The sequence below is a fragment of the Cupressus sempervirens genome, chromosome 3 (genome assembly GCF_028749045.1).
Source record: "Cupressus sempervirens isolate cs-2001-9-10 chromosome 3, ASM2874904v1, whole genome shotgun sequence".
In the NCBI taxonomy this organism is placed as follows: Eukaryota; Viridiplantae; Streptophyta; class Pinopsida; order Cupressales; family Cupressaceae; genus Cupressus; species Cupressus sempervirens.
The window spans coordinates 465931797-465944899 of record NC_143120.1 but is presented as its reverse complement, the minus strand read 5'-3'; the positions used below and the strand labels follow the sequence as shown (position 1 = coordinate 465944899).

At 34.7% G+C, this 13103-nt stretch overlaps 1 pseudogene across 1 annotated transcript in view; it reads left to right on the top strand.

The window, feature by feature from the left end:
* The window catches only part of LOC149567140 (histone-lysine N-methyltransferase ATX4-like), a 154419-nt pseudogene that overhangs the window by 102110 nt on the left and 39206 nt on the right, over positions 1-13103 (top strand). The window contains exon 7 of the transcript XR_016362350.1: positions 9421-9559. The product of XR_016362350.1 is annotated as a histone-lysine N-methyltransferase ATX4-like (transcript). The remainder of the gene's footprint in view (positions 1-9420; positions 9560-13103) is intronic.

Below are 13103 nucleotides of genomic sequence, written 5' to 3'. Positions count from 1 at the left end.
TCCACAATCTCCTTAGCCTTTGCAAAAAAGCTATCATCAAAGACTATCCGTGCCACAACCTCTCCTTCGGGCTTCTTTGAGTAAGGTGAAGCAACCCAATCAGCACACACAAACATTTGTTTCAAAGCCAATATGTGTTCAATAATACTTTGCAACGTCAAAAAGACCGTTGCAAACCTTGTCATAGTAGGTCTCATCAAATCTTTGCCTTTAGTGGCTTTTCTCATCAAACTGAGAACCCATGGGTGATTATAGATATATTTCGTGACTCGCCTAGCATCTTCCACAACTGGACTCACCCAATCAAGTTTTCCTATGTCCTCCAAAAGAAGGTCAAGGACATGTGCGGCACAAGGTGACAAAAAAAGTGTGGGATGCCTCTCTTGGAGGATTCTACCTAAAAGATTAGCAAAAAATCAATAATCAGTAACAAACTTTCCATATTTAGTATTTACAAATTACATCAAATATAAATTGAATAATACCATAGCATTACATTTATGATTCATATTGATTCGAATATAAAAAATTAAATTTACATGCTGCCACATATGCTGCTGCATTATCCGTGATTATTTGCACCACATTCTCTATTCCCACCTCCATGACAATATTTGCCAACATTAAAGCCAATGTGGCTGCATTTTTCACTTTGTTGGAGGCATCAACAGATTTCCAAAACACCACATCATCTTCGCAAGCAACCAAGAAATTAATAATGGTTCTACAGTCTACTTCTTCCATCTGTCCACCCATCAGATAAAATGGTGCAGCCATACTTCTTCCACTCTTTCTTTTGGTCTTCTATCAATAATGTTGCCCTACCAACCGCTTTGTCAAGCAACCTACAAAATTTAGGTGTAATATTAAATAAAGTGTAAGTGTTAGTAAAAAATAGGAAATAAGTTATAACAATTAAGATTTAAAATATAACAATGAACTAAAGTGAATCACAAATATTTGCAATTACTAAAATTTAAATAGTAAAATACTAACCTTCCACTCACATCCTTGCGATTAGGCGGCTTGTACCCTTTGCCTGATATTGTTATTACATTGACCATATTGACCCAATAGGGACTATCAGTGGCATTCATTGAGATATTGTTGAAAAACCAAAAATCAGATGCTGCAATATCAGTTTGCTCATGCACCTCCTTAAACCATGCAGTGCCCTCTAATGATGGCTGTGCTCCAGGTGCGTTCCTGGGCACAAAATAACCCCTTATCCTTGATGGGGATCCGGATGGTGATGAAGAAGTAGGAGATGTAGAAGAAGTGGAACCAGTAAAAGAGAAATTTTGTTTGCGGATCTGTGGGCCACGAAGAGATCCTGGTATGTTCTCAAGTGCTTCTTCTTCCTCTTGCATATCAAAAGGAGCTCCTTCAGATTCAGCTATGGCTGCCCTCATAGCTAATTTTGCCCTCCCCCTATTCAATTTTTTCTCTTCAGCAGCTGCAAGTAGGGCATTGATGAATCTTTTTTCTTCATCAGTTGCCTTGAGACAAGGATTTGAATCATGTTTCTTTATGCTTGCAAGGTGGTATTTGAGGTGGTTTATGCCTCTAGAAATAATTCTCTCACATGGAATGCATATCACTTTTCCAACATCATTTGGAGCTTCATAGGCAAACCGCCATGTCTTATCTCTTGCATTTTTAGGCCGAGTGCCTATATATCCAAAAGGGCATGCTGTTTGTGGCCACTCTTCTTGCAGATTTGACATGTTTTTTTAATGCTTGACCGCTACCCTACACATAAATTTATTGAAAAATGAATAAACAAAGTTAGAACTTAGAAGCTAGGGTTTTAAATGATTCAAACTTCAAACTTCAACCATATCCTTAGCAAACAACAAACTTCAACCATATCCTTAGAAGCTATAGGGTTTCAAATGATTCAAAATGATTCAAACTTCAAACTTCAACCATATCCTTAGAAGCTAGGGTTTCAAATGATTCAAAAAGATTTTAAATGATTTGAAAACATTTACAAACAACAACAAAAACAAAAGAACATTTGTAATAAAACTATAAAAAGTTTTCAAACTATGATAAGATGAACATACTTGGAAAGAAATTTGTCTTCTAAAATCGGTTAGAATCCTCTACAATCCATTCAAATCCGCCTTGAATCACTTGCAATCAGCCAAGAATGCCTCCAAACCTTCTTCTCTTCACTCTTTAAGACTCTAAACAATGCAAATACAAGAAAGAATGAGAAAAAACACACTCATTGCCGCTTTAACCTGTCACAGGCCGCGGGCAAAACCTTCACTAGTAAATCGCGAGTTTTTGCCGATTTTTACTAGATTGCCGAGTTTTTAAATCGGCGAGTTAACTGGTGAAAAACTCGCCGAGCTAGGAAACTCGGCGAGTTTTCCATCTATGGTTAGGAGGAAAAGGTCTTTTTATATTCTTCCGTAGGGCACATCCTTTACAAATGCCTGTATGACTTGGATTTAAGTTAGGTGTTCTAGTGGTGATTTTTTCTACGTTTGGTAGTGAACTAAATCCAATATGGTTGAGCCTTCTATGCCATATTTCATTAGGATTTGTTACTTCGTGGTTGAGGGCTTGCTTTTGAATATTACATATTATGGTGATAGCATTCTTGAGATTAGTATTTTTAGGACAGTACAACACTTTGTCTTCATTAAAGGTGACTTGGTACCCTTCATCAACAAGTCCAAAAATTGATACTAGATTCCTTTTTATGCTAGGTACGAAGAGAAAATCTTTTAATTTTATAGTAACCCCAATTCCTAGTTGTATAGAACAAGTCCTGATTCCTTTTACTAGATAGGTAGAGTTATCTCCAATGGTGACTTCTTCAGTGATATAATTTCCAAATTTCAAACTTATATCTGAATCTTGTTATGTGGCGGGAAGCTCCACTATCTATTATCCACACATTTTCGTTGGATTTCATCTCACTTGATAGAGCTGAGTAGAATAATAGGTTTTTATTCTTTTTTGTTTCAGGTAAAGAAGCTAGGATTTTTTCCCTTTCTAGACAATTTATGAAGGTATGTCCAAATTTGTCACATTTATAACATTGAACTTTGGAGAAACCATTTCTTTTGAAATTATTATTTCCTTTCCTTTTTTCATTTTTCTTTCCTTTGAATTTCCTCTTCTTCCCTTTGTTATTTGAGGTTGAGAAGAGAGCTTGATTTTCTCCCTCTTGATTTGAAATGATCCCTCTAGAAATTAGTCTTGATTCTTTTGATGTGCAATCATTTTTTAGTTGATCAAAGGCTAGTATTGAAGCTCTGCTGACGACTTGGATGAATGTTTCCCAAGACATAGGTAATCGTCTGAGTGCTATTATGGATAATTCTTGATCTTCTACTTTGTTTCCAATAGAAGATAGTTGATTTTTTATTTCGAAAATTCTTCCAAAGTAGGATGATATTGACTCTGCTTTATTCATTTTTGTATTGATTAGTTGATTTTTTAACATAATCAATCTACTTGTTTTGTTGATCTCAAATGAATCCTTAATTGTTTTGAATACTTCGAATGCTTTCTTGAGATTTGAGATGGAAGGAAGAATATGATCTTTTACTGAATCAACAATGATTTTCTTGGCTTTATTATTTCACCTTTTCCAAGTGTCCTTTTCTGCCTCATCTTCAGGTATTCTAATTCCAATTCTTCAAGGATTGTTGTAATTTGAATTTTCCATGAAAAAAAGTCTGTTGCTCCTTCAAGTCTATCCTCGACTCTTAACATTATTTGACATGATGTCTATTTGGTTTTAGCAGTCTCTCTACCAACTAGGCTTTGATAACATGTAAAGTTTATAAGATCGTTTATTGGCGGAGACTGATTTTATTTATTTCAATACCAAAGTGATTTACAAACTCTGATTCTGAATTCTATTGTGTTGATAACAATAACTTGTAAATGTGTTCAGACTTCCTTTAATATAATGATCAGAATTTCTTCAAGTATATTGTTGCAGTTCTGTTTATTTGACTGAGATAATATTACCACTTTTATTGATATTTATCAGCAGATTGAAATGCATGTTATATATGCATTGAGACATGATTCCACAGGGTCGTGACCCTAAATACTCATGCCCCAATACATAACTAACATTACTTAATAAATGCACCGGTTTGTAACACTGCCGGTTTGCAATATAATAATACTGCGATTAGTCTCAATGTAAAAGTCCGATAACATAACATTGTTATTGGAATGCATAATAAGCCCTATGCAAAACATTGTTATCGGAATGCATAACAAACCAGATACAAAGATTACAGGTCAGACTTGATGTGAACCAATACAAGAGATCGGTGACTTGGCAACTTTAATATTGATTATGATGACTGATATATATATGTATGTATGTATAATTATCCTTTAATATATAGTTTTATCATCAGTCATACAAAATTGCATATATTCATGCCCCAATACATAACTAACATTACTTAACAAATGCACCGGTTTGTAACACTGCCGGTTTGCAATATAATAATACTGCGATTAGTCTCAATGTAAAAATCCGATAACATAACATTGTTATTGGAATGCATAATAAGCCCTATGCAAAACATTGTTATCGGAATGCATAACAAACCAGATACAAAGATTACAGGTCAGACTTGATGTGAACCAATACAAGAGATCGGTGACTTGGCAACTTTAATATTGATTATGATGACTGATATATATATGTATGTATGTATAATTATCCTTTAATATATAGTTTTATCATCAGTCATACAAAATTGCATATATTATATTTGCTTCAATTTCCATGAAGCTAATATTCTCAACAGGGGCAATGTCTATAGCATAATTCATAAGGAGTCGTATTGGTTACCTTCTTTATCTGCACTCTGCTCAAAGTATAGACTGTGGCACTCACTACTTCTCTCCAGTATATCTATGGTACTTTTATTCAATCATCATTGTTTTAGCTGTTTCTAAAATTGATCTGTTCCTTCACTCAGCAACACCATTCTGCAGTGGGATTCGTGGAGCAGAAGTTTGTCTCTTAATCCCATGTTCTTCACAAAAAGCATGGAATTCACTGGAATTGAATTCACCTCCTCTGTCTGATCTCAAGCACTTCAATCTTCATCCAAATTCTACCTCAACCATCACCTTGAAAATCTGAAATTTCTAAAAAGCTTCTGCTTTTTCTTTCAAAAATGTCATCCACATCATTCTGGAATAGTCATCAATAAACATAAAGTATCGGTCTCCATAGTAACTTCTTATTCTTGTAGGACTACACAAATCTGTATGTGCTAAATTTAGCAAAACATTTGAAGTATTCATCTTATTTCTAGATGTAGATCTAGTCTTCTTTCCCAATTGATTCTTTGCACATATTATTAGGCTTCATCTATTTAGGTAAATCTCTCACAGCATTACCAGGGCTAATCCTCACCACATTATCAAGATTCACTTGACAAAATCTTTTGTGTCATAATGAGCTATTATCAGTTTTAGAAACCAAACAAGTACTCTCTACTATATTCAAATGAACTGAGTTACCTTCAATCTGTTGACGAATGCAATTAACTCTCCATTGTTTCCATGAATTTTGCACATACCATTCATGAACTCCAACCTGCAACCCTAAGCTAATGGTTGTCCTAAACTCAACAAGTTATGTTTCAAACCTTCAACATGTATAACATCTTCAATGCTATTCTTACCATCAAGAGAAATAGATCCTTTTCCTTTTATCAAATAAGGAGCACCATTGATGAACCTAACAACATCTCCATCATAATCTTCCAATTTCTCAAACTTATCTTTATCACCAACCATATGATGTGAACAACCACTATTAATGAGTCATTCTTTTCTCATTTCAATATGTGAAACCAAAGCTCTCTCTTATTTAGTATTTTCTTCTTTAATAGCAACGAACATAATTTCTTCCTCACTAGCAACAAATTCTTCATCAGTCATGCCTTTATCAATGCCATAATAACTTCTATGTCCCTTATGTCTGAATTTCTTAGATTTTCCTTTATACTTGCTATCTTTAGCAACTTTGTCAAGACATCTAGATGTAATATGTTCAATCTTACTACAATTAAAGCATTTCAAAGGTAGTTTTCCTTCATACTTACTAGATTCTTTAGATGGTCTTCTTGCAATCAATGCTTCCAGCTCATCCAACATCCTTTCTTCCTCTTCAATTTCTTCCCAATCTTAGCATATCTTCCAAATCTAGTAGAACTTGATGAACTTGCAGAACTGTCATACTCAGTTATTCTTCAGTCATCGTTCACAGTCGAAGGGTTCCCATATTTAATCATTCTTCTATCCTTACTGACCATGGCTTTAAATGTGGTCTCAACCTTCAGAAGTTCCTTGTCAAGGGTAGTCATTTCATATGCACTCAGTCTTCTGGTCAATGCTTCTATGGAAATCTTTTTGATTGTTCTCAACTCTTCAATAGCAACATCTTTCTCACTGTAATATTGTGGCAAAGATCTCATAATCCTGTCTATACCCTCTTCATCTTTCAAGGTTCCACCAGCACATATAATTCCATGAACCAGATTATTTATCCTCTGCATAAGGGATGCAATAGTCTCATTTTTGATCATGCTCAAGTCTTCATGCTTTCCTTTCAATCCTTGCAACTTAGCTTGCTTAACATAATCATCATCTTCATAAGTAGTTTCCAATTTAGTGCATACCTCATATGTTGTCTTCAATCCATAAATATGTGAATACTCTGCATCAGATAAGGCAGCTATAATTACTTCTCTACCTGACATGTTCTCTTTGAATTTCTTCTTTTGAACTACAGTAGATTATGAAATGTCAGTCGGAATAACATAGTTCTGGTCTGTTATAATTTGCCAATATTCATCTCCCATGCATACCAGGTAATTAGCTATTCAATATTTCCATATCAGATAATTCGTACCATCAAACTCGGGACATTCTTCCCTCACACTTGTCATGGCAGATCTCCTTCAAGCGGTTCAGCTTTTGCAAAAGGGCATAGCTCTGATACCAATTGTAAGCACAAAGAAGCCAACCGCAACTAGTGGGTTGTGGGGGGTTGGGGAGGGGGGGGGGGGGGGGAGATGAATCAGTTGTAATGATTAAGGCTCAAAACCTCTGAAGCTTAATATATATCTGAAAGATAACAGTAAATGCAAGATCCACAACACATGAACACAAGATTTGTTCTCAAGGAAAAACTGTGGTGAGAATGTAACCTACAAAATGATGTACTCTGCTAAAAGTACTGCCCATTTAAGAGCATACAAATGGAGAACAAGAGGTGTACTTACAACATAAGCTTACAATCAATCTACAGGCACACTGCTCACAATACAATCTCAGATCTGGCCCTCAGTCGGGTGTGCCATCTAGCTTTTTTTGTCATCTTATTTGGTTTGACTTGAATTTTGGGGTTCACTGATCTATTCTTCAATTGCAACAAAATGGAAAAGTAGCCCATTACAACCAAACTGACAAATATCAGCTTCTATGCCAATACAGTTACAATGAAGTAAAAGTTGCATTCACCTTACTCATATCATCCTCACATACACTTCACACTCTCAAATACAAAATTATCTCTCATTTATACTTATTACAAAGAATAAACAACCACTAGGTACAAGAGCTGACCTAGTATGAACAATATGCTCAATCACCAATGTGATCCAAAATTAAGTCGGCTAAGACTTAGATAGGATCCAAATCTTCAACCACGAACACACGATACCATTTCCAATAGAACACCATGAATCACAACACGTTACTCCATCAAGTCGGTCATCACCAAAATGAAGAAACATCCACATGCTACCAAAATAATAATTCTGATCTCCTCAATCAATGTGGACCAACAACACAATCATCACATAATTCAAGAACACCAACAAGAAACATGAATACCATCCAGAATCTTCACATCAATTCCAACTCAAAATCCGAACTGATCTTCAACGCCAATCATCAAGAATACCATACTACTGAATTCCGTCTTATGAAATTATAGCTTGGAGCCTTGCTGTACTCAGAATCATAAATAATAACTGCGGATACAATGCTAAGGCACAAATATAATACCAGCATTGCAATCTCTGAATCATCAAATCCAACTCATATTGAACTAAATACTTAACCTCTGCACACAATAAACCTATAAGCAACAACTTGACCAAAACTCAATCAAATCAACATGCAAACCTCTGTGAGTTGACAAGCATCAACATCTCAGAAACTTCAAAATGGATCGCAACAATAGATTTTCAATAGAATAACCGAACCATCAAATTCATCAAATCAACACTGCACAATACATTGTCTGCAACAGAAAATAGTATGTTGACATTAATGACAAAACACTAATGTCAGTATACCTCAACAATCTCTAACATGCTCAACCAAATATATATACTAAGTTACCACATTCGCTATTGGAAGGCAAAATTCGAAATTCGATTCCTCCGAATTGGTTTCACATTTGCTTTTTTACTGGTCGGGAAAGAATTTGATGTGAATTTGGCAAAGGAAAATGAGCCTGGGCAGAATTTGGTGCGACTTCCAAGCAAATTTGGGAAAATGCCAAAAACGTGTTGACTTTTCAACATTTTAGAAAAGTATTTTTTGGCTTCTTTCAACCTAAAAGTCTTTAATAAAGTGTATGTAGCATTAAAAAACAGATATCTCAATTGATATTTGATCACATATGAGTCTGTGACTGATTACTGATTACTGATTAGTAATCTTGAGATTGTTGTTTTAAAGTTTTTGAACTGAAACATTGATATGGTGGTATATTTTGACATTTTGTCATGGCATTCGAACAAAATCATTAATATATATGGTGGTTGAATTTGCTAAATCGCTTTAGAATTTTAGATTAGCATAGTGGTGTATGAACTGGTTTGCTGCAGCATATATATATATTTCAAATTTAAAAAAAAAAAAAATCTTGTACACACGAACAAAAAATGAACCTGAACCCAGTCCAAAATTTTTTTGATCGAATTTCGAACCCGAATGTCGAACCCGCATCCGAACCAGAATCCTAACTGGCAACTTAGTATATATAGACAGCCACACACATAAATATATACTGATGAAAGTTGTCAAATAGGGAGTTAATTCTGATCTATATTACCATGGCTGTGGGTTCCTTCATGCAGCAGAGAAATTATATGTGAATAATCCATCTCCGATTAATGGCATACTCTTTTTTCTTCAGTTCAATTTGTTGCTGAAATTGCTCTATATACCTCCCGGTCCAAATGGTTTTGATATTCTATGCATTTTCTTTGGCTTTAGCAAGCCTTTACTAGGAAAAGTTATAATTTAAAAAAACAAAAGCATTATCTACATTTGTTTCCTTAAATGAGTGTCAGCAGCTTTTCTGTTAATCTATGTGGTTTCTGTTTATGGCAGAATACTTTGTGAGTGTATTGAATGTGGAAAAGGTGCAAGGATGAGCATTTCAAAATGGGAGAAACATACAGGCTGTAGAAAGAAGAAATGGAAGCAAAGTGTTAAAATGAAAGACTTGAATCTACATCTAATAGATTGGGTACCTTCTCTTCCATATTTTCTTATTGAGCATTCTTAGAAGTTTTCGTATAAATTTACTCCCATCTCTGGCTGTTCTTCTTTCATTTTTTAATTTCTAGCCATTTGTATTATCAAGAGGAGAAATGATTGAACGTTAGGCTGCTCCGAGACATTCTTTTGTTAATTTTTTTGACCATGCAGGGTGCTATAAACTTTTCTCTTTATGCTGCTTGGATGAATGCACCCTATAAATCAACCTGATATTTATTCATACTAACCTGACTAATATGTAATGTGTTTCTTATGTTTGATATTATTAATTTCTTGTACTCTTGAATTTTTTTAAAAATTTCTTGTTATAATTTGGAGAGGATAAAGCCATAATCTATATTTTGATTGGCATATGCATTCTATGGAAATAAGCATTTGGACATTGCACAAAGACTTTCCTTAAGGTTTAAAATTGATAAATTATATGTTAAACATTAACCTGTATCTTCAATAGATGAAGGGAGTTGCAAGCTACTTTTTTAATATTTTTCATCTAGGATGTTAATTACAAGCAAACAAGCTCTCTGTACAGTGAAAAGTAATAAACATTTGAGAACTTGAAAAATGAGAATGTTATTGCTATTCGTGCAGCTGATCCCATTGGCATTGGCACTGTTTTCGAATCAACTAATGCCATTGATGAAGAAGAAGAAGAGGAAGATTTAGATAATCCACAGGATGATTGAAACTTAGTATTAAAGTTCCAATTGTTGAATGTTGAAACGATGATACTTAAACTCAATATTGTTATTTTAATATTTTTATGTTGTTATGATGCTATGATTACAAATTTACAAGTTTATGGTGTTTTTGTTGTTTTTATGATACTATGTGACAGTCCAATCTTAACTCATGCTTCTATGCTGCATGTGTGTTGTGTGTTTTTATAATAACGAACCCAAACACCATTTCACAATTTCGTCATACTGGCAAACCAGTTCTTGGAACCCAAACTTGAACCCGAACCCTAACACACAACTTAGATTAAAAACTATGATTTGGTGGAGCTTCAATCGGATATGGCCAAGTGTATCTGTTTTGGTAATAAATCCTCTCCATGTACTAGCAAGAACTAAAGAAATCATTCTTCTAGCCTCAAACCACACCCAAAAGTAAAACCCCTAACTGTGATTTAGAAAAAAGTAAGGTTGCATGGGGACGGGGGTACTTGGGTACTTACGCTATGGGTAGGGCTATTTTTCAAATTAGGGGATGGGGGGTACTTGGGTACGTCAAAACTTTTTTTTAATATTATTTAGTATTTATAGAAAATCTGAAATTATAAGTCATGACAATGGTTTTTCAAAACTATAAGAGTGATAGTGTTTGCATATGTGATGTATTATTTCTAGTTTCAGAGCTGCAATATGTTTGTAATAATAATATATGATAATTGTTTAGATGTATAACATAGAAGGCAGACTTTAAACACTTCTGACTTGGACAGTGTTAAAGTTTATGTTAATCAGTATTGTGGCAAAGTCTCAAACTGATTATAAATTGACTTGAGCTTGATAAACAACAAGCTGATTACACAAACAAAAATCAGAAATCTTAATTGAGGTCCTTAGCTGTGTTGCTCCTCACTGAGTACCCGGTACTTGGGTTACGTGTACCTAGTACTTGGGTACGTGGGTACACATACCAGGGCTGTGGGTACATGTACCCATGCAACCTAGGTTCAAAAAAGAGTAGAATAGTAAAAAAATGCAGGTCAGAATATTTTATAGCCAAAAATGTAAATATCAGTGAATTTTTCATCCAAAATCTCTGCCAACAATAAATTTGTAAATTTGCAACACTTCCATTTTAATATCACAAGCTCTGGAAAACAAAAAACGTAGTAGAAATGTGAAAAAATTGTAGGTCAGAGTATTTTACAGTAAAAATGAGCAAACATATTGCAATAATATCCGTGGGCTTTTCATTCAAAACCTCGGCCAACTAAAATTCAAAAACTTACATCATTTTCATTAAAATATCACAAGCCCTGCTGAGATCGAATATGTCATAACATTTTGACAATATCTGCTTCTAGGATATAGGCATACTACACCACGAACCCAACAAGTCATACATTTACCCGAAATAGGCTATTAGATTGCAATTTTTTATGAACAAATAGTTAAGTTCAGACAAAAAACATTTTGTGTCCTTTCAAAGTTGACAACAGTTATTTTGCTTGAAGGTCCAAGGCTGCCTCTATCATTTGATTAGCATTTCTTTTTTAGAAAATTGTTTCTCTATCCAACCATATTTTAGAATCGTATCCAAATAGATCATTATTGATACTTTGCAAAGTCTGAATGTTGTTCATGGCTTTTAATTTATGATTTTAGACTTTAGTACTTATGTGCGTCCTTGTACCTTATCAATGTTAGTGAATTTGTAAATACATAGATGAGAAAACCAGGGGGCAAGATGAATAAAAGAAAATGCAAGCTGACAGGTAATAATTTTCAAAGGCTTTGGGGGAATTAAAGACCATTTCTGAGGGTGTGCGCCACCGTATCAATATTTCCAGGAGTCTCTAAGATTGGGGAATGTGGGGACACCTTTTGTGAAATGAAAAACTTTATTCTCAATTTTAGGGTTGAAGGAAGAGTGGCTGTTAGAAGAACATAAACAAACTAAAAATAGCTGAAATTTTAAATAGTAAATACTGTAGCAGACAAATTCTTTTGGGAAAAAATTGACAAACAAAAAGTTTTTTTTAAAAAGAAAGGGAAAAACATTGGAGAAAATTTAGATAAGATAAATTTATTAATTTATTAATGTCCAACTACAGACCACAAAAAGGGTCTCAGGGACTGTACAATAAGGCGATAGCCAGCTGTAGGAAGACCAAATAGTGTCCAGGGAAAGAATAAGCTAGAAAGAAAAAGAACTAGAAAAAAGGAAAAACTAAAACCCTTCTCAGATGAGTAGTCCAGCACCGAAGGATATGGTCTGGGACGAGAGTGAACCACAGACCATCTTAGAGAATCACTAGAGGTGGAGTGGCTGCTGAGTGTAGCATCTATGAGGCCTCATAGACCTGGTTTGAGTAGAAGTAGGAGGGACAAGTGGTCGGTTCGTGCCCCAAGCTGGGGACACATCAGTGAAAAAGGAGGTGACAAGCTAAACTGAAGTCTGACTCAAAAGAAATTGAAGCTGCAAAGTATGGTCTTGAAGCCACATGGTCTCTTGGAGATAGAGCACAAGACATAGCTGATCGGTGTATCTGAAAAATGAAGAAAGGGATGCACACTCTCTGAAAAGGTAGTTAAACCGCCTGCCAATTTTGTAAAAGATAGGACAGTAGAAAATAAAGTGTGATTTTGTTTCTGCCTCCCTTGAAATGCAAAAGTGGCAGATCGGGTCATCTCTGTCAACTTGGTGGTTTGTCTGGACGCGTAGTTGGTGGGAGCTGACTCTGGAAAATGTAGAAAAAGAAGAGATAAACTTACTGTTTTTTTAACTTAAAGGCATTTTAATAGCATAAATATGTAGAGAATTAAAATGAGATCAAG